Source organism: Odocoileus virginianus, chromosome 7 (assembly GCF_023699985.2).
Source record: "Odocoileus virginianus isolate 20LAN1187 ecotype Illinois chromosome 7, Ovbor_1.2, whole genome shotgun sequence".
NCBI classification, from domain to species: domain Eukaryota; kingdom Metazoa; phylum Chordata; class Mammalia; order Artiodactyla; family Cervidae; genus Odocoileus; species Odocoileus virginianus.
In genome coordinates, this window is record NC_069680.1 from 14,004,038 (window position 1) to 14,027,052 (window position 23,015).

Below are 23,015 nucleotides of genomic sequence, written 5' to 3' on the forward strand. Positions count from 1 at the left end.
TTGTTCTTTGCTTTGGTCTGGCCTGTTCTGGCTGGCAGCAGGATGTGCTTCAGTCAACTCTGAACTCAGTTCACATCCTTCTCCACTGGGTGTGGTGTCCACTGGGAAATGACAAGCGATGCATTCAACCACTCATAATATATGAGAACTCACAGTTGCCAAAACGTTTCATGTTTCATATGGTCTTCAAAACAACCTCACGTGGAAGGAACTTGTTATTCATGGTTTAGAGATAAGGAAGCCAGGTTCAGAGATGTTAAGTCACTTATCCGAAATCAGCAGCCTACGATGACTCTGGAAGTTTATTTCACAAGCATTTATTGAGTGCTGGCCAACTCCAGGCCCTGGGTGAGGGGGGTAGGGGTGCAGAGATGAGCCCAACCCTGTCATCCAGGGGGTCTGGGCACAGATGGCAAGTGTTGACATGTTTCCCAATTTTCTGCCTTTGTCTTACCAAGTCAAAGCATTTTCTGAGTACCACTCTGGTGGGTCCCCAAGGCAGACTTGCTTGTCATTATCATTCCTGCCCTCCTGGAGCTTACAGTTTTCTTAAAGTGATGAGAAGTGTGTGTGGAAACAGTAACCAGTGCCATTAGCCAAGTCAATGGTGCTGGAGAGGATGTAAAAATTCAAGAAGAGGTCTGCTGGCTCCAGCTGTGTGTGTATGGGGTGATCCATAGAGGTGTCAGAAAGGAGGTGGGATTTAAGCTGTTTTCTGTGGGAAGCATGGTCCATGTTCAGCGAGGGAGATAGGGAACAGAATTTTAAGGAGGAACATCATAACTGTGGTGGTAGGAAAGCAGGGAACTTGTTCTGGAGACACAGAGGCCAGTCTGGTGCAGCCCTGGTGAGGACAGGAGAGTACCATGGGTCTTCCTACAAGAGAAAAGAGAGAGATGTTGAGTTATAGAAGAAAGCACTCAAGTGGCCGTTGTAGCAGGGAGAGATGAGGTCGGGAAACGGGTGTTTGTGGAGGATCTTGTTCTCGAGACTGTTGGGTTTATCACTAGTGTCATCTGCTCTCAGAGTCTTGACTTCAGCATCAGGCTGTGCTGTCCTAAGATTCCAGTTGGTTCCATGGTCTTCAGGATATCTCTGACTCCCCTGGCAGTGGGGAAGGACACCCAGGAGCTGGGTCAGGTGGCATAAACACACAACCAGAGTCTGCGCAGTCAAGCCCCTGCTGATCCCTCTGATTCCACCTCTCACCACAGCTCCTGCCACTGCCCACTTGACTCACTGGCCTTCTGTCTATCCATCCAGCACATGGATCTCTTAGTGCCACGCGCTTGCTGTTCCCTCTGCCTGGAATGCTCTTCTTTTAGCTTGGCTCTTTCTGATCCTTCACTTCTGATTTCAGGCATCTCCTCTCAAAGTGGCGTTCCCTGAGCACTCCATCTAAAGGAGGTCTCTCTCTACCTCCCGGTTACTCTGTGACATCACATTGTTGTTCATGACCTTCACAGTACTTCCTACCCTCTGCAACTTCCTCATTTATTATCTGTTTACCCCCTCTGAAAGATCTGTGAGGGCATGGACCTCCCAGAATATGCCTGACCTGGTAGATACTCAGTTGACATTTATGGAATTGATGAATGAGCACGACTTCTTTCCAATCTGCTTTGACCTGATAAGAAAGTGTAAAGGGTGGACCTGCCTTGGTGGGGGGTGGGGTGGGGTGATCTGTGGACCTCTTGGAATTATGGGCAAGCTTATATTGCTTTCTTTTCCCTGGGAAGTAGGTCGATGGTAATCCTTAGGGTTCTTCACCAAATACTTCTTTGGCCCCTTTGAAGGGGAGGCATTGCCTTGGGACCTGTTTTGGCCTTTGGAATGTGAATGGAGATGCTATAGGTCACTTCTAGGCAGGTACTGGATGCACTAGGTGTGAGTTAGCCCATGCCTTTCCTTCACCAGGATGGTCATGGATTTGTACATTGAGATGGTATCTCCATCAGGCTGAGTCTCTGAACGACTACAACAAGAAGAGCCCTGCTTACCCACACTGGACATATAGCAGGAGCAGGAAGTATACTTTGTTTGTGTTAAACCACAGAGATTTTGTTAGCACAGCACAGCCTTGCCTCTCCCAACTGCTGAAGAGCTTTTAGTTTTCATCAGGTTCTCAGAAGGGTCTATTAGCCAAACAAGGTTCAGAATCATTGACTCAGGGGTCAGCTGGAAAGGTATGGCATGCAGGGAAGGTTAAACTCACATTTACTACATACCCCATTATGTGCCAGACACTTTGCTGAGTCCTTCACATGTATCGTAGTGTTTAATCTCCAACAACCTTGTGAGGTAGCTAGTGTGAGCCCCATTCTATAGACAAAACTGGGGCTCAGAGAGTTTAGGGCATTGGTACTCAAAGTGTGGTCTGTAGACCAGTAGCGTCTGCATTTTTAACAAATAGTAGAGCTTGTTAGAAATACAGAATTTCAGGTCCCTCTCCAGTCCCACTATATCAAAAACTGTGTTTTAACAATAGCTTACCAGGTGACTTGAGTGCATTTTAGAATTTGAGACAAATTGATCACATCAGTTTGGGGGACTTGCTTGATATCCTCTAGCTAATGGCAGATATAGATAAGGGAGCCATCATTCAAGAGATGGGGGTGGCTCTACCCTCCACCCCCATGTTAGGAGAATGGGAATCAGGATGTGCAGAGCTTGGGTCAGGCATCTGAATCCCAGCTGGTATTCACTGGCTCCCCTGGCAGGCACATCTTCAAATAGTTTGAGTGGTTGATGGTAAACAAAGCTATTTATTGATTTACAAAACCACCCAGACGGTGTCTAGGGTGTATGTTTCTTCTAGCTGTGAATTACTGACTAGAGACTGGTGGTGGACGGGGGCAGACATTGTCAGACACATTGTCCATGGTGGGGAAGTCTCACTCTCAGCACATAGACCATGACTGGGGGCCCAAGATAATTCCTTGATGATGGCAGGCACATGTCTTGAATCTCTGTATGTGACAGAGTTGGGATCCCTCGGCTTTGAGCTTGGTGCCTGTCTGGACCATGAAGTGTCCTGATTCCCTGGGACTGAATCCTCCAGAAGATCTACATGGTGCCTGGGCTTGGGCTCTGCCTGCAGGAACTGCTCTGTTATCACATTATAGATGAGGAAGTGACCAGGAAACCATGCCAGGAGAGAGATTGCCGCTCCCTGGGTCCACGGCCAGGACTGGGCATCTGTGGAAGGCTGATTTCTGTGGCCCGTGGCCTCTGGTGCCCTTGTCAGTTGGTGGCATTCATCTCTTTGGAGCCACCATGGAGTTGCTGAGGAAATTGGAGCTCTTGGGTAGAGGAGTATAATTTGGCGTCTCTTTACTGAAATTATGAGATCATCAGCTCTTCTCCAGATATTTAGAGTTTCTGTGAAAAAAGGCAGAGCTCTCTCTCTTTTCGTTATGGCCTGGTTATCTGCTCGGCTAAGTGAGAAATTTCATGTTACAGAGCGATCAATTAATGCAACAAATATATATTGGGTACCTGCTGAGTGTTAAGGACTGAGAATACAAAAAAGTGCTTTTGCCTTTGGATGGGCTCTGGACTAGCTCAGATGCAAAGGAGGCAGTAATAGACAGGGACAGGACTTCACTTTGCGGGGGTGTGGGTGATTAAGGAGCCTGTGGAGTGGTCCCTGGGCCCACACAGGAGGAGATGACAGGGCCGGGCAGGGGGCTGAGGACTCAGACCTGGGTCCCAGTTCTGGTCACCATGGCTCCCTCAGGACCACATCTGTTAGACCCAGATAGCAGTGTACCTGCCGGTGGGGAGGGAAGAACACTGCTATTGATTGAACTCTTATGAGCCAAACGTTGGACTTAGGCACACGCTTTATTGGAAGTTTGGATCAGACTTAGGGGACGTTGGTGGGGAGGGCAGAGCCATCTGAGACTCATCTGTGAGTTGGGGAGTGAGTTGCCGGAGGCCCCAGAGCCAGTTGGTGGCAGAGTTGGCTCCAGCTCCCAGGCCTCTGGTCTCTTTCCGCGTTGACTGGGCACTTGCCCCATTTTCCCAAGCTGGGCTCGTTTTTTGTTCTGATATGGAAATGCGGCTGTAGAGGGGCTGAATGTAGCAGAGAGGCGCACCCAGGACCGTGGCCAACTCCCTTCCCATAGATAAATGGAGCCCGAACCTCCATTTGGCAATCAGCAGAAAAACAAATTAAAGCAGAGCGGCTCTCATCTCCCTTTCCCCACCTCACCCCACTCTGACAGATTTATTTTGGAAAGCGACAGGAGGCTAATGGCATCACTTAATTTCCCTGATAATAAATTACCCCCAAGTGCAACAATTAAACATTTCACAACAAACAGTTTCCTTCTGCAATAAGCTTCCTCACAGGCTCCTCCCGCTCTGACCGACCTCCTTCCCGCCCCGCCCCTCCTGGCCCCGCCTCCACCCCGCCCCCTCTGGCCCCACCTCTGCCCCTTCTGGCCCCGCCTCTTTCCCTTCTGGCCCCGCCTCCACCCCCTCCTACTGGCCCTGCCTCTGTCCCTTCTGGCCTGGCTTCTCTGGTGAGTCATTTTTATTTCCGGGCTTCAGGATCCTGACCAGGTAATAGTAATGGCTGGAGGACCTGATGGAATTGTGGGAATGAAAAGAAAGTGTGATGAGGGAATCAACCAGATCAGGGTTTGAATCCCAGCTCTGCCACTTCCCAGCTCCGTGACTTGGGAAGGTCCTTTCCTTCCCAGTTGGTTTTGTTTCTTCCTTGGAAGAGAAGCACAGCTTACAGGGTGTCTCTGAGGCTCAGAGCAGGGCCAAGCACATGGTAGGCCTTCTTCAGATAGAAACCACTGTGTTGTTCTTAAACGAATATTGTGAATCCAGTTCTTTTTAACATATCCTGCCCTGAACTGTTGGAAGGAGAGAGTCATAGACAAGACACTGACCATGAGAGAGGCAGACTGAAAGACAATAGAGGGAGAAAGAAAAGGGATGAGGTGGGTGCCCTGGACCGTCTCATGTCTGGGGAGGGTGAGCCGGGTTTTGTCAGAGGCGCCCAGCCCTTATGACACACATCACAGCCAAGGGACTGCATCTTTGCCAATCTTTCTAACCAGATGTCTGAGGCTTTACAGCGTACAGAAAGGGGCCAGCTGGAGCTGGGAGGCCTGTCTTTACTCCCTAGCAGCTCAGAAGCTGGGTGCCCGTCTGTGTGTTAGCAGATTTGGAAGCAACGATGGCACTTTCCCCTGTGATGCATGATTAATGTACAATCGACTGTGGAATGCACAGCTGTTGGGTATTTTCAAGGCAACTGACTCCATAAGAGCAAGGAAATACACGGGGCTTATACACTGCAAGGTCTGGCTCCAGTGTTCGTCACAGACAATAGGCAAGCGTCAGCCCTGCTCTCCCCCAGGCCTGGAGGATGGAGATAGGGTATGTGGTGGTCCTTTCAATGTCAGCATCCCTGGGAAGGAACCTCTTGCAAAACATTGTTTTCTCTTGCGTCATCCACGTGGCCTTGTGGGCTCACTCAGCTCACTTGGTATCCAGGATGGACAAGACACAGGAGCCTCGCATCCAAGTCCAGTCTGGAGAGGCCTCAGTTGTATTCCCAACTGTTCTAAGGACAGAGGCAGGGGAAAGTGCCATCCTAGGTTTGGGGATTATGCAGAGGTCCCCACCTCTAATAAGGAAAATGAGGAAGGCTTCGTCGAAAGTGAGTGAAATGCATGGCATGAATTGAGTCTTTAAAAAATGTCACTTTTCAGGGGAGCTGAAAGGAGCTACACATTTGCTTTCTTGCATGGTCAGCCTATATCTTCGTATCTCAGTCCTATCACAAGAAATAAGAGTTTCAGTTTCAGCTTGAAAATTAAATGAGATAATGTCTGCTCAGCCTATAGCACAGGCTGGACCTGCTGTAAGTGCTTGAGGGCTGGCAGCTTCTCTGATGTTCTTGGGTGGGCTTATTCAGTCAGTGGAGTGGGTGCTGGGCACCTTGCCCTGGGCCCAAGGCTCTCCTTCAGTCAGTCCTTCCTTCCATGCTTCTGCCTGATTGCTTGTCAGAGAGGGCTGTGGCCTGCGCTCCCCAGGAGGGCTGGGAGAGGAGGAACACCTTGCCATGGCGCCTTCTCTTCATAGAACCATCCACCCCCCTCCCAGTTCTTTTCTGCCTTCTTCAAGCATCGACCCCTTACCCTCTTGGGCCAAAGCCATTTTGGGGCGCTCATCCTTTTTGCTTTTGGCCAGTAAAAACAAGGTTCCTCTAGGGCTCTGCCCCGGCTCATCTAGGAATGAGTTTCAGTCTGTTTTAAAAGACCAGCTTTGAGTTAATGGAATTTGGCTGGAACCTGGTGGGGGTGGGGGTGGGGGAGGTGATCCAATAACCACAACACTGGCCTTGCCCTTGTTCAGGAAACCTATGGGATTAGCTGGGTGGGAAGGCAGTGTTATTTACTCACCAAGGCCTCTGTTTGAAATGTGGCTCAGGTGAGAAACTTGAGAGGCTTGTGTGGCTGGAGCTGAGCTGTTGAATATCATAGCAGAATGTAATCAGTGCAATTTAGATCTGAAAAGGCCCCAGAGAGAACGCCGCCCAAGAGTCTCCGTTACAGGCTGGGGAACCTGTGCTTAGAGGCTTAGAGAGTGTAGCACTAAGCCTTCACAGTTGGTTTTTCGTTTTGTAAGGTGAGTGCCTGATTTAAGCTTGGATTGTTCAGGCATCCACTTGAAAGACCTCAAATAAACATGTTGAATAAACACACTGCCAGCCACACGACTGGATATAGACCCAGGACGCCTTCCCCCACCCCAGGCGAGTTTCTTTGTTTCAGAGATCTTCAGTTGGTTTTGATGACTGCCTGGTGGTGCAGTTCTTGTTCTCTTTTCTCTTTGAGCTTTAATTCCCACTCTTATGTTTTGAATTCACCAATAAAGAGTAAACGTATGAAACCCTAGGCCTCACCCTCAGCCCTAATAAAAGCAAAACCCCAGGCTCTTTCTTGCCCACCCCTGCCCAGGAAACCTTGCTGTGTGGCCTCAGGTGTGCTGTGTACCTTCTAGGACTAGCGAGTAACAAACATTGTCTTTCAAAATTTCCTGACAGTTATTGCTGAGGGTCTCTTGCAGTCACAATTTGCACCACCAGGGGTGGTCCAGCCACAACATAGGTTCTGAAGGGAACCTGGGTCCAGGTGAGTGCCTCCTGGCATTTCTAGCCTCACTACCTTATAGGCTGTTGTTTAGTTGCTCAGTCCTGTCTGACTCTTTGTGACCCCATGGACTGCAGCATGCCAGGCTTCCCTGTCCTTCACTATCTCCTGGAGTTTGCTCAAACTCATGTCCATTGAGTTGGTGATGCCATCCAGTCATCTCATCATCTGTTGTCCCCCTTGCCTCCTGCCCTCAATCTTTCCCAGCATCAGAGTCTTTTCCAATGAGTCGGCTCTTCGAATTATGTGGCCAGAATCATGTGGCTTCAGCTTCAGCATCAGTCCTTCCAGTGAATGTTGTGGGTCAGTTTCTTTTAGGACTGACTGGTTTGATCTATAGGCTGAGACTGACATGAAACGGAGGTGCCCTCGGTTCCCTGCCGTGTTCTGCGTTCTCTTCTTTCCTTTGCGGTCGATGAACTCAAGCCTGATCTGCAGCTACCTGCAGCATGTGACCCAAACCTCCTTGAAAGGAAAAGTATTCTATTGCTATGTTGCTGTGTGTCCCATAGCAACAAATATTTCTTGAGAGAGCAGATTTGTATTTGCCATTTCGATTTAAACTGTTGTCTCCAGAAAACCCAATGAGATTGCAAATATGATTTCTGGGAGAGGTAGCCTGTTAAGCTATTAGGTCTATCACCAGTCTGTTGAATTAGTTCTGGCTACGTAACTGGATTCTGAGGAGCCCCGGCTGGTCATTTGGTGACTGGATATAGAAGCTCAGAACAGGATGATGGTGGGTTTGTTTTCCATTAAGGACCTGCCAGGGAGTCCCAGGCTCCAGAAGGAATGGCCTCCTTCGACCTTTTGCCTGTCCTGTTGGCAGGATTTGGGGCATTCATGAGGAGGAATTGAGGAGTGTCCTTTCAGGATCCCGCCAAATGCAGGTCTCCAGAAATGCGCTGACACTGGGACGTTTCGCTCGTTGCTAGTTTGCCAGCTATTATAGTGAAATAAGGAGAAATTGAGAGCCATCCCAATCACTGCGTCATAGAAATGTATTCCATCTGTATTTTAAAGTTTTAAAAAATTGTGGTAAAATAGACAAAGCATACAGTTTACTGTTTTAACCATGTTTGGTAGAATTCAGTGATGTCAAGTACATTCACAAGGTTGTATAGTCATCATTGTCTAGCTCCAGAGTTTTTCATCACCCCAAACAGAAATTCTGTACCCATTCACAATAATCCTCCACTGCCTCTTTCTCCTTTCCCCTTGTAGCCACCATTCTACTTTCTGTCTGTATGAATTTGGCTGTTCTACTTGCCTCATACAAGTAGAATCTTACAATAATTGTCCTTTTATATCTGGCTTATTTCACTTAGCATGATGTCTTCAAGATTCATCCATGTTGTAGCATTGTATCAGAATTTCCTTCCTTTTTAAGGCTGAGTACTATTCTACTTTATGTATATACTACATATTGTTTATCAGTTCATCTTTTGTTGGACATTTGGGTTGTTGTATCCACATTTTGGCTACTATGAATGATGCTACTATGAACACTGGTGTATAAGTATCTGTTTTACTTTCTGCCTTTAATCCTTAGGATGTATATCCAGAAGTGGAATGGCTGGATTATATAGTATTTTAAAAAACATATTTATTTATTTATTTGGCTGTGCCAGGTCTTAGTTTGACCATGTGGGATCTGGTTCCCTGACCAGGCATTGGACCCAGGCCCACTGCATTGAAAGTGTGGAGTCTTAGCCACTAGACCACCAGGGAAGTCCCTATATACTATTTTTATGTTTAACTTTTGGAGGAACTGTTATGATGTTTTCCATAGTGGCCGTGCCAGTCTAAAGTCCCACTAGCAATGCACAAGGATTCCAGTTTCTCCATATCCTCACCAACATTTGTTATTTTACATTTTTTGTCGATTAATTGTCATAGGAATGGGTACATCCAAATATTTTTTAAGTTGCCCTTTCTTTGATCACAAATATGAACAAAAGCCAGAGCCAGCATATGCCTCTTTCATATTAAAAAATAGTAACTGTTTGACTGTAACAAATAGGCGATATATGAGATGCAGCATGCATACTGACCTATAACCAACAGAAGCCAACATTTTATTTAATAATGTGAATGGCATAAAATTGGGCACACATGGTAAGTGGTTCCCATAAGGGGAGTACTTTGTCAAACTTTATAGAGCCAAAATAAACTGGATATCTCTCTGAATTTATCCCTAGTGATTCATACTCAGTGTCTGAGGTATGTGTGTATGTGATGGTTTTCCCTGACATTTTCTCTTAGTTCCACCTCCAGTCCAACTGGATGAAGCATCTTTCTTCCAAGGAATCAGTCTTTCCTTTCTGTTCTCTACTCCTCCTTCATCCTCTTGTTTTGGATGCTTATATATGGTTATGGGGGCTTCCCAGGTGGTTCATTGGTAAAGAACCCACCTGCCAAGGCAAGAGATGCAGGTTTGATCTTTGGGTTGGGAAGATCTCCTGAGAAGGAAATGGCAACTCACTCCAGTATTCTTGCCTTGGAAATCCCACAGACAGGGAACCTGGCAGGCTACAGTCCATGGGGTTGTGAAAGAGTTGGACATGAGACTAAATAGCAACAACATGGATATGAATACAATTCTTGGTCCTGAAGGTGAGCATCATGAAAGAAGTTGAGCAAAGCCACAGAACCAAGTTCATACCCTACAGATGTTCATGGACCACCCCGTTAGGCCTATGCTAGATACCTTCTGATGTACTGATTTTGTGGCATCCCCACAAGACAAGGGAAATTAACCCCACTTTACAGATGAGGACACTTTCCTAGAGAGGCAAGTGATCTGCCTGAAGTCACCCAGCTGCTAAGTAGCAGGGTTAGGACTTAAACCTGAGTCTTCTGACATTGCTTTTTTTTCCTTGCAATGCCACTTGCTCCTTCATAACTGAAGTGGTTGGACCAGAAGTGTGTGGATAGTTGACTTCCAAGCTGGCAGTGTGGGAGAGCTGCCTTACACTGTAAATATTCATCATGCTGCAAATATTTACCAGGGTGCCCACCATGTGCTGTCCCTGTGAACACAGGTGTCCATGTTCCTGCAAGAGCAATAAATCAACCTTTGAATGTCCTTGTTCTTTTGCGATCTCATAGCAGATTGACTGTATGAGGAAGATAGTTATATTTGAGACCTCTAAGAAAGACTTTTGATTGACACTGATTATTTAGGAGACTAATGCAAGAAAATCTTCCATCAAGAGTCCTAAGTTTTCTCAGATATTCAGGCTCTATTGGTGGAATCTTCATGATCTTGAGGTTGATGAGGTTGAGGGAGCTACTGTTTATTAAGATCGAACAAAATTTTGGTTTGCTGGAGTGATTATTTTTCACTAACATTGAAAGTTATTTACTGATTTATTTACTCAGTACTTGACACGTACAGGTTGGAAAATGACTAAAATGTGACCCCAACCCTTAAGCAGCTCGCTATCCCTGACTGAGAGAGGAGACAGACACATAAGCCTTTAATTAGCACACGATGTTAAGAAGCACTGCAGTAGAGAGGTGTTCATAAGGACCTTGGTAACAAGGATGCAGTAACAGTTACCTCCTTTCACAGAAATCAGTGAAGGCTCTACTAGGCAGGGGACATTAGAATTGGGTATAAGTAGAAGCTTGCAGTATGCAGGAATGGAAGGTTAGTGTTTGAGAGGATGACTGGTAATTTGGCCTGAGGCTAGCTTGATAGGATTCCTGTAGGGCAAGTTCAGGCATTGAACTTTGACCTACTGGTATTAAGGACCTGTTGAAGGAAGGATTTTAAATGAGCTTCTAAGATCACAGGGCTCCCTTCTGCCTGTCATGCCCTGACAAATATTTCTCAGGTTGCTAGGACAACTGGTAAACCCAATGTCTCTGAACTTGTGCTCATCATAAACATTCTATAAACCATGTAACAGTTTACAAACAACCTACAAACTACTTTTGAATTAAAAAAAAATTCTGAGGGATCTTCCAAGTTGTGGTGATTTCAAACTCTTTCCAACCCTTCACCTCAAAAGACTCCCTGCCAAGTTGATTATGCCTTTCTTGTCGGGCTGTTCTTAGGGATTAATGAGCTTATTGCCTTAACATGCATAGCACACAGAACTGCAATAGCTGGGATGTCACTGAGCTAACTTGCCTTTTCACAGATGAGGAAACTCAGCCATGAAGAGGATGAGTTCCCTGAACAAGGGCTCACAGCTAGTCATCCTTGAGCCAGGATTTAAGCCCGGTGTACCTAACTACAAGATCCTGTTCCTACACATGACACTGCTCTCCCCTAATAAAAACACTTAAGTAGTGCTCAGAAATTCACAATCTGCAGGAAACATCTAAAAGTTTACCAGAAAACACTGAATAATGAAGAGAATGGGAATACAGAGTTAGATCTCAGGTTTAAATCCTAACTTCACAATCTGGATTAATTATAGACCTTAGGTAAATCACTGTATCTCTCTTTGTCTTAATTTTCCCATTTCTCACACAGAGTTAGGGCTTACCTTGAGATATTATTGTAATATCAGAAACAGTATACCTAGAACACATAGAATGGACCTGGTTCATAGCAGATGCATAGTAAATGAAGGTGATCACTAAACTACTACTGATGATAATAATATAATGAGTTTCTTTGGTAGAGATCTTTTCCTAATCTCAGGCTTCAAAATATTAGGTAGCTAAGTGTTTAATAGTGGTTATTAGAAATAATATTAAAATTATTCATTTCATAAGAAATCAGAGTACAGGAAACCTAAGCCAGTGCACACTTGGGCCATGTACTTGGTTTTGCACTGTATGCAAAGCATGAAGGAGCAGGAGGTCTTTGCTCTCTGTAGGAGCTGATAATCTCCATCATGACAGCTTTCCACCCGCCACCACCCTGCCTCTCCCACCTGACTACCCTTACATGCTTGTTTGAAAAGTGCTGGAGAAAAAAAAAAAAAAAGAAAATACCCTGTAGTGGGAATGTAAATTGGTGAAGCCCTATGGAAACAGTATGGAGATTTCTCAAAAAACTAAAAATAGAACTATCTTATGACCCAGCAATTCCACTCCTGGGTATATATCCAAAAAACCCTAAAACACTAATTTGAAAAGATTCAAGCACCCCAATAGTCCTAGCAGCACCATTTATAATAGCCGAGGTGTGGAAGCAACCTAAGTGTCCATCAACAGATGAAAAGAAAAAGATGTGGTGTACACATACACGATGGAATATTACTCGGTCATAAAAAAGAATGAGATCTTGTCATTTGAAACAACATGAATGGACTTGGAAGGTGTTATATTAAGTGAAAAAAGTCAGACAAAGAAAGACAAATACTGTATAATAACACTTACATGTGGAATATAAAAGATGCAACAAACTAGTGAATATAACAAAAATTGCAGACTCATGGATATAGAGAACAAACTAGTGGTTGTCAGTGGGGAGAGGGGAGGGGAGAGGGGCAATATGGAAGTAGGGGAGTGGGAGGTACAAACTTAGGTATGAAATAAGCTACAAGGATACACTCTACAGCAGAGGGAATATAGCTAGTATTTCAAAACAATAAAAGGAGTATGTGTGTATGTGTGCTTGCTTAGTTGCTCAGTTGTGTCTGATTCTTTGCAACCCCATGGACTGAAGCCCTCCAGGCTTCTCTGTCCATGGGGATTCTCCAGGCAAGAATACTGGAGTGGGTTGCCATGTTCTCCTCCAGGGGATCTTCCCAACCCAAGGATGGAACCTAGGTTTCCTGCATTGCAGGTGGATTCTTTACAAGCTGAGCTACCAGGGAAGCCCATAAATGAAGTGTAACCTTTAACAATTGTGAATCACAATATCGTAACTTATATTGTACATCAACTATAACTCAATAAAAAAAAGTTCTGGGAGAGCCCTTAAGAGTGGCCCTTTGTCCACTGATGAGAACTGGGCAGAGAGAACTGGGCAGACATCAAGAGAAGGGTTAGGGTTAAGGTAGCCAAGCCCAGAAGGACAGGAAGGACAGGTGGTGATGCTGGGGAACAGGGACCGATTGGGCAGGCAGGGGGCGTGGAAGGATGTGTGTGGGAGGATGTGGGTGAGGACAGTAAGTAGGGGACCTTTGCATCTTCACTGGAGACTGTGGCACCCAGGAAGAGGGTGGCAAGTGGCCCCCAAAAGTCCTGGAGGGCATGAAGAGAGAAAAGGGGCTGTGATGAGGCCACATGACTGTGAGTCATGGAGATGAGTAACGGAGCGTCAGTGTGGAGCCAGCGCAGGAGTTTTCAGGACAAACACGCAGAGGTGCTTCACGGAGGCCGACAGAACCTGCCCCTAATGCATCCAGGGGACACTAAGCACTTTAGTATATCCTCTGATGAATAATTTCTCTGACTCTAACCACATTAGGGACACACGGGGCCACGGCTTGGTGCTCTGTCTGTCAGATGTTGTTGCCATTTAAGTGAGTGATGCAGAGTGGGTCCCCACGGTGCCTGGGTCTGTGGATGGGGCAGGCAGCCAGGAGAGCTGGCCCCAGAGGTTTGACTTCTCCCTCTCTGTAATCAGATTGGCGGCAGAATGTTTTTCTGTGGCTCCTCCATATAATCTCTCTGTTTTGATTCCGTTTCCCTTCCCCTGCCATCCTGCTCCCAGTCGATCTTGAGGGCTGACTTGGTAAATTGCTCTGTCTCTCATCCTTCCAGACCCACTGCCCAGACAGGATTAGAGAAGGGAAATGACCCTACAGTGGCCCGTCGTCAATTCTGTGCCGTTGGGGAGGGGAGAAGGGAAGAGAAAGCGTGTTTATCAAATTTCCCAAATGTACAGAATCAGAAAGCTAAGGTGTCCACAGCAGCATGGGGTTGAAAGGACCCTAGGAGGCTCTAAGTCAGAAATGAATGACATTCTGTAGGGATAATGCAAAAGATGGCATTTAGGTCCCAAAAGTCAGCTATAGAAGACCAGGGGGTAATTCCTTGGGCTTTATTTTTTGTGAAGGTCTTAACATAGACTAATTATGTGGTGGAGTTTCTTAAAAAACATTGAATGTAATCTTAGCTTAAATATAAAAACATTATGATTAGGAAAAAACTTGTATTCATTGCAAAAAAAAATTAGAAAATTACAGAGGAGAGAGAGAAACAGAAATGGTGGTAGTGATGAGTAATTATTGCTAATTCTATCTCTTACAATTATCTATTAACCCATTGAGTTATAACCTATTTTTTCCCCTAGCAAACACACACACATGTGTACATATAAATATAAAATTTTTGAGAGAACATAGCCTGAAAATTGGCTTAATGGCTCACTATTATAAACAACTTTCACAGTCATATTTTTCCACAACATCATTTCCTTTTACTTTTTAAAAAATTTTATTTTACTGAAGTATAGTTGATTTACAGTGTTGTGTTAATTTCTGCTGTATAGCAAAGTGATTCAGTTATATACATTCTTTTCCATTAGGGTTTATCAGAAGATATTGAATATAGTTCTCTATGCTGTATAGTCAGACCTTGTTGTTTATCCATCCTACATATGATAGCTGCAACATCATTTTCAAGTATTCTAAACTTGAATTCAGAATTCTAAAGATTAAGCATAATTTATTTATGAAATTTTATTTTGTACATTTTTCTTCTCAGTTTTTATCTAGTACAGGGAATGCTGGAAAAAGCAGCCTTGGACATAAATTTTTGTGCACACTCTTGAGGATTTCTTTAATATAGAGTCCTAGAAGTGGAAGTTCTAGGATTTAAAGGATTGTGAACATTTTAAAGGGCTTTATTTTGTTGTTTTTGATGTGTGTGACCAAATGGTTCCCTAGACTGTGCCACCAATGTACCTGTGTTTTCCCACATTCTCCCTAGTAATGGGTATTATGACTTTAAAATAGCTTGTCAGATTGGTAAGTGAAATGTGGTATCTTGTTTTAATTTGTTTGTTTTGGATTATTAGTGAAGTTAAATATATTTTCTTCCATGTTTGGCTTTTTAAATCTCTTTTTGTGAATTGCCTATTTGTGTCTTTTGCCCATTTTTCTCCATCAGTATTATTCTTTGTTTATTGACTGTAAACATTTTTAATGTTGACTGTTAACAGCTCTTATCTGTTATCCAGGTTGCAAATATTTCTTTTCATTTTGCTTCTTGCCTTTGAGTTAGTATATGCATATTTCAAATTTTTATGTTGCCAAATCCATAAAATTTTTATTTAATTTTTAATCCATCAACATTTTCATTCAATTTTTCCTTTTATGTCAAATTTAGAAAAATCTCCCCTGACCTAAGATTATATGTTCACCTATATATTTTCCCTAATTTTTTACACTAAATTCTATGGCTTAATTAAATGCAGTTTAAGCTAATATCCAAATTAAAGGATATAAGTTATCAGGGGGAAGATTTTGATTCATTGCATGAATGAAATTTCTAATGATTTAAGAGTGGACAATAAAAGAAGAAATTGACCACTGTGGAAGTAAACTGTTCTCATTGCTTCACCTTCCACTGGGTTTTAAGAATTACCTGGCATTCTCCAAGTGCTCAGTTAACATTTGCTGGATGAACAATGGTACAAGAGACCTTCATAGTACCTTTCAACACTGCTTCTCTGACTTGGTTTGGTTTCCAGCTCATGCCATCTCCATAGATCCTTCCAGAATTGGAGACTGTGACTCTCAAGGGTGAAGCATTCAAGAGGACAGGATGACATGGAGACAGCTGATATCGGGGATCTGCTTCTCAAATCTCAACCTTCACGTGTTGAGTTAAGATTTGGGGGTTCGTCTCTGTTTTCTGGGCACTAGGATGGGAGTGAAATAAGTAAATAAGCCAGTCTTAGCCAAAGGGATTTACAAGTAGCTTGGGGCTTCCCTGGTGGCTCAGTTGGTAAAGAACTTGCCTGCAATGCAGGAGACCTGGGTTCAATCCCTGGGTTGGGAAGATCCCCTGGAGAAGGAAATGGAAACCCACTCCAGTATTCTTGCCTGGAGAATTCCAAGGACACGGCAGCTTGGCAGCTTTCAGACCGTGAGGCCGCAGAGTCTGACAGACTGACTAACACGTTCCTGGGGAGGTGAGGCAGGTACCCTGAGGACTGAAGGAGCAGCACGTGTGGCGGTGAGGAAGAGGGTGGTAGGAATGGGGGCAGGGGTAGATGCTGCAGGATCTTGAAAACAGGCAAGATGCATGTTATGAGTCTGTCCCAGAGGTGTGCTCCAAGTGTTTCTTTCTTGAATGACTCTTCTAAGAAGCTCTCTGTTCAGAAATCTGAAGAAGTTCCAGGAGTTGAGTTTCTTTATTTTTTCAAACAACTCAGTGATTCAGGGAGGAAGAAAATGTAGTTGTTTGTTAAAATGATAAACATGAATACATGTATGTCTATTCATATACCCACATACCAACCCCGTGTGCGTGTACATGTGCATATGCGCCTGTCTGATTCTGATTTGTTGTTAATTTTTTTCCGGGTAAAGATGTCTGTTCTTTCTAGATTATACCAATTTAGGGTAAAGTAGGGTCTTGATAGCCACAAAGAAGAATTTCTGTGTCTCTATCTCATTTGTTCTATAGAGATGCCAGCCACCCCCCCCACCCCCTCCCCACCAAAAAGACTCCTGAACACGTCTGCTTGCCTCTTGGTAACCCAAGGCATCTTTCCATTTCTGCCGCTCTGGTTTTTCCATCTTAGGGGATGCCAAGAGTGGCGGCTCTGCCTCCCATTTTCTGGCTGCCCCTGCTGTCTGCTGTCTGTGCTCAGCTGAACAATACCCAGGAGGTGGAGGATAATGCTTGCATCCAGGTGCTGCCTTTGGTAGTGTCTGAGTCTGTCCAGAGTTCCAGCAGTTTTCATTTTAATGGCTCTTTAATTTTTCGTTCCATTGCCAAAATCCACGTGAAACTCTGGGGACTGGGCAAAGGGGATGTTTTAAAGGACGGGTGTAGGGGAAGCCCCTTCTCCATCTTGACACTGGTTTATTCTGTTTGGAGGGGTTGTGGGCAACTCGGTATCTCTTCTCCTTTCCTGGACTCCTTGTTTCTTCAGACAAAGTCCTCTTGTCCAGATGCCCCTGAAGTCTAGGATGAACATAGTTTATGGGACACGCTTACCCACTGAAGACTCAAGTGGTGGATTTCCACATGAGCTCCAGAGCCAGCTGCTTTGGTTTGGACCATTTATCAGCTGGGCAGTCTGGGTCACATGGCTTCACCTCTTTGGGCCTTGTTACTCGTCTGTAAAGTGGAGGTGTTAATAGTACTTACCTCATAGCATTGCTGTGGAGGTTCTCTGAGTTAATGTAAATCAAATGGTTAAAAAAGAAGCTAGGCAGATGGTAAGCTTTTAGGTCAAAAAAACATTAGCAATTATTATGGTAATTTCAAGCTCATTCTTCTGTTTTTTAGATTTTGCTTGACTGGAAAGTTCTAATCAGCATAGACTCCTTGTGGACTTCAAAGGGTTGAAAGACAAAAACAGAGGAAGGTCATTCAAATAGCGCTGATCTACCCAGGTTTGGGGCTCCTTTTGTGGATCAATGGCTTGGTAGACCAACTTTCCTTCTTTTTTTAATATTTATTTATTTTTGTTTATTTGGCTGTGCCAGGATCTTCAATCTTTGTTGAGGCATGCAGGATCTTTAGTTGTGGCATGTGGGATCTAGTTCCTGACTGAGGATTGAACCCAGCTCTCCTGCATTGGGAGCGCAGAGTCTTAGCTACTAGACAACAAGGGAAGTCCCTCAACTTTCTTTCTTGCTTTCCTGTGTCCCTCCTCAGATATTTTTTTGGACAGAATAGACCTGCTTCATATTCTCACTAAGCTCCAGTTCTCATTGAAAAGGAATAAAAGGAGAGAGAAAGTAATTGGGAGAAAGGGAAAGAAAAGGGGTCCAAGGGTAGGTGTACAAATTTTGGAATCTGACAAAGATGATCCTTGTTATTTCTAATTGCTTAGCTTTAGACATTGTGACCTGAATTGCTTAGCTATTTAGAACTCAAGATCTTTATAGTGGGGCTACTATCTATGTATCTTATGAGATGGGGGTGAAGATTAGAGGAGAGAACTTACATGGTAGCTACTCAGTAGTACTAATTTCTTACCTCTCTCCTGCCTTTATCCCCACAAGGTGAAGTCAAGGTCACAAATTGCCTGCTAATAACATAGACCTTGGAAGAATTGAGAAGCCTTCAAAAAATTATTTGAAAAGATTTTATCCAGCAACATTCATTCCATAATGTTTTCTCTTATCAGATTTTCTTGTCTTTTAAAACGTGGGACTTATCTGCAGCAGGTACTGGTGAAACCTGCCAATGGTGGTTGGATCTAAAGATGGCAGTCCTACCACTGGGAGACTGGCTGCTTCTTCTGACTGCTGTTGTTGTGAAATGATGTGGGCCAGTTGACACATTTTTGTCACTTTCCATCTGCTCCTCCCTCTCCCTGTTTGACTGGTATTTTTGGAAGAATGGTTAAGTACATCAGCCTTTAAATAAAAAGAGTAATTATTAAATCTTTCTTGTCATCAAGATGTCATCAAGATGTAGAGGGGTTGTGTGTCATGCATAACTCTTGGCAGTGTCTAAATCTAGATTTTAGAAAAAAGATGAATTTTTCCTTGGCCCCCTGCTTTTTTTCCTTTTGAAAAAGTTTAGCTTCTTCAGGAGTCCCATGGTTACTCTTCAGAGATTGTCTTGATTTACTCAGTAGCAAAATGACTTTCCCATTTAGAGTAGCTCTGCCGAGGTCTACCAAGTCACACAGAGCTGAGTGGTGACTACAGTGAGCTTTGCCACCTACAATAATAGTGTTTTGGTTTACTAACTTTTTATCTCTGGAGCCTAAAATATGGGGCTTCAGCGGTATGCTCATGTGAGCCTGCTGGCTGGTAGGGCTGCTCGATGAATGAACTGGTGCTTAAGGAGGTTACTATGGAGAAATAACAATCATCATTACTGAATAAATGCTCACCCTGTGTGAGCAATTAGAGAAGTGCTTTAGGTGCTTTATTTCCATTGAGACCCTCCAAAACCACAGCTAGTGTTTATCGAATGTTTATTGTGCATCAAGTTGTGCTCAGTGATTTTATAGCATCTGATGTGATCTTCATATCCTCTTAGGAGGTGTAGTTGCCTAGTGAGGATGCGAGTGAGAGTAACTCAACTTAGCTCTTTTCAACCTAGTTTTATTGCCTAGAGATGCTGAAAAAGAAAGTTTTTGTGATAAATCTGGATACATTTAGGCCTGGCTGGATCCAGGTGCTCAAATAATATGATTGGACCTCCTCCTCCTCATGCTGCTTTGCCTTCCTTTATATTGACTTTGTTCTCAGAAAAAATTCTCCATGAGGTGAAGGCCACCAGTGGCTCTGCCTTATATCCTCCCAGCCTAGAGACCCAAGTAGAAGAAAGAAGGTGCTTTGGCTCGGTGGCTGCAGCAGCCACTCTGAGTGGACTACCTTTGGTTGCATGCTGCAGTTTGTAAACCTGAACCAGGGAGATAGACTAGATTGAGTGGCCAGAGCTGGATCATGTGTGTATACCAGGTACTTTAGGGGGAGGAGTAAAGTTTACCCCATCCATAGCATATGGACTGAGACTGAGAAGGGACGGTATTCCCAAAGAAAATCCGGGCCCTTTAATCCAAAGAAGACAAAATATCAGGTATCAACCACAGGTCTATTATCTGGTCCATTCTGTAGATGAAGAGACTAAGGGTCAGAGAATTTATGTATTTTGATTCAAGATCTCTCCACTGGGAGGTGCAGAACTGGAATTTGAACCTAACTCCAGTCTCTTTCCATTATTTGGCCTCTTTCGGGCCTGATCAAATATATTACTGTCCCTGACTCAGGAGCATCTCTTGTGTCTTTTCATTGGCTTGGCTTCCTATGGGTTACTGGTGAGCAACTAGAATCAGTTGTCAAACAGGAAGAAATCCAGTGACACAGGTGGGGGATTGGAAAAGAGCTCTGCTGTGTGCTGTGAATCTGATTACTGTACACAATGAATCTGCCCCAAAGAACCGTGGAAAAGCAGACAGGTGCAGAGAGAGTTCCTTAGGAAGTGGGGAAGGTTCATGAACTTGCCGCCCTTATAGGTCACTTGGGAGCCTTCTGTGGGTCTCTGTTCTTTGGGTGCATAGGAAAGATGAGGCAGGTGGTTTGAGTCCACTGTCCCCCCCGGGGTTGGGGTTGGCAACTCCCTGCAGTTAAACCAAGACCAGTTGCTGTGGACACTCTGTAATCACCAGGAAGGAGATCTGTGTGCTCCCAGGTTGCCCTTCCACAACCTGCAGTGTGTATCCGCAGTGCTGGATGGAGACTTCTGAATGCACAGGAGAGATGGGATGTACACGGATGTAGGATTAAATGACAGGGAGCACGTGGTGAAAAGTGTATTCCCTTTTGTGTCTGTCTGATCAGCATCTTTCTGAGACTTTGTCCTTGATGTAGGCACATCCCAGCACCAAATCACCACTCTCTCATCTTCTTTCTGACACTAGCAGAATGGACCTCATGCTCAGAGCCTTTGGCAGGCGATAGCATCCAGCTGGAATTCCATGGCATTGCTTTTGTTTTTATTGTATTTATCTTTATGGTTTCTTTCCATTTTGGCAGGTGGCCCTGGTTTTTTACTTATGGTAGGCATATACATGTTGTGTACAAAATAAATTTCTTTTATCAAAAGAAAGTGAGTGGTTTAAAAGAAAACATTCTTAATTAGATGTATCATATATATCATTCAGGGTTCAACCAAATAAACAGAGGCAGTAGGAGATCTGTATTGAGATTCGCTGCAAGGGGCTCACATAAGTGTGGGTCTGGCTAGGTGAATCTGGAATCTATAGGTGGGTGGTCAGGGAGGTCAGGCTGGGCTGAACCTGCTTCTGCAGAGGGAATTCCTTCTGCTTCTGGGAAACCTCAGCTCTGCTCTTAAGTATTTCAACTGATTGAATTGATCTACCCAGATCATCTGGAATAATCTCCCTTACTTAAAGTCAACTGATTACAGATTTTAATCATATCTACAGAAGCTTTTGGGCTTCTCTGGTGGCTCAGTGGTAAAGAATCCTCCTGCCAAGCAGAAGTGGGTTTGATTCCTGGGTCGGGAAAGATCCCCTGGAGAAGGAGATGGCACCCTGCTCCAGTATTGCCTGGAAAATCCCAAGGGCAAAAAGGAGCCTGGGGCTACAGTCCATGGGGTCGCAGAGTTGGACACGACTTAGCGACTAAACGACAAGCACAGATTTCACCTAGATTAGAGTTTGAGTAACTGGGGGCCGTTGCTTTGCCAGGTTAACACACAAGATTCCCCACTGGATAATAGCACAGGTGAAACAGCTTCGTTCAAGTTGTGAAGGAGGTAATTAAGTCAATGATGGGCAGTTAGTGCTGGAACCAAGCAGGTGAGGCAAATGGCTAGGATATTAAGTCCTGAGGAGGGAGGTGGGAGTTGCAGTTGGAATTGAGGCTTTCTGTGCTTGGTGATGGGTATTGAGCCATCTGGGCATTGATAGGAGGGGTGGGAGATGGCGAGGAGAGAGCAGAACACGGCAGCCTGCCTTTTGTGCTGCCTGCTTTTAAGCCCCTTTTCTATGGGACCAGCTTCTGTTTGCCTCTCTCTTCCTAATTTCATCTGTTCAACTTAATAGAGGTAAGTTTGTTTTTAGGCAAAGTCTGTAGGCCCTGCTTGGGGCTGCTGCAGGCCTGATGGCGACCTGAGAGGCTGTGGCCAGAACCTCCACATCTCTCCAGGATCTAGGCCGTGTCCCAAGGCCAGGCAGCCCCGAGGGAGTCTCTGGACCGCAGTTCCCAGGGGGATGAGCATCGGGCACCCAGCAGAGGCGTGGGACAGTGCTCCGAGGTAGCTGGTCCTCTCTGGGCAGCCAGCAGTGTCCGGTGGCCAGTCAGGCAGAGTTCTAGTGTCTCTGGGGGCCACGGGCAGAAGCGTGGATGCCACCAGGCCTCTGTCCGGCTCCTGGAGTCGGGGGTGAGCATCATGTGCGTGGGCAGGTACCTTGAGGCCATGTTGAAGAGATGCTAAGCGAGGCGGAGCTTTTCCTGAAGCCTCAGCATCTGCACCCCGACAGCTCGCTGGTCCTTGTGTGGCCTACAGGTGCAGCCTACACCATGAGCTCCAGTCAGACGCGGTGATGGGCAAGCATTGGCACGGAGGACACAACTATGGACCACATGACCGGCTAGTTCTGTGCTTGGACGTGACCTCCAGCAATGTGCAGGGCGAGTGCAAGACCTGCCTGGACCCGGGCCACGAGCTTCACGGCCTCCAGCCCCATCAGTGCCTTCATACCTAAAGAGAAGATCCCTGACCCTCACAACCTGAGGCTCTGGCTCAAGGCCAATGTGAACTCAAACAAGAGGGTGAAACATCTTCCATGATTTTTTCCATACCTCTTCTTCATCTGGGCTTCTCTTATGGCTCAGCTGGTAAAGAATCTGCCTGCAATGTGGGAGACCTGGGTTTGATCCCTGGGTTGGGAAGATCCCCTGGAGAAGGGAAAGACTACCCACTGTAGCATTCTGGCCTGGAGAATTCCACAGACTGTATAGTCCATGAGGTTGCAAAGAGTCACACACGACTGAGCGACTTTCACTTCTTCATCTACTATGTTTCTAAGATAATGACCTTGGACGAAGGAGATATTATCTTGACCGGGAGGTCAAAGGGAGTGAGACCCTTTAAAGAAAACGATGAGATCTGGGCTGATCTACGTGGAGTCATCAGTAGGAGATGTAAGGTGGAAAAGCCAGAATATTGAATCTATGCAAAGCACCCTAACTTCTTAACACAAGTTTCAGGGGAAAAGGGAACAAGACAAAAGCAAGCAAAGGTTATTTGATT

The 23,015-nt window shown here is 45.0% G+C and overlaps 1 long non-coding RNA gene and 1 pseudogene across 1 annotated transcript in view; both read left to right on the forward strand.

Moving 5' to 3' along the window:
• LOC139035969 (uncharacterized) overlaps positions 1-23,015 on the forward strand; it is a 50,059-nt gene that overhangs the window by 19,581 nt on the left and 7,463 nt on the right. The gene's annotated exons all lie outside the window — the stretch shown is intronic.
• Positions 22,190-22,932, forward strand: LOC110145223 (oxaloacetate tautomerase FAHD1, mitochondrial-like; annotated as a pseudogene).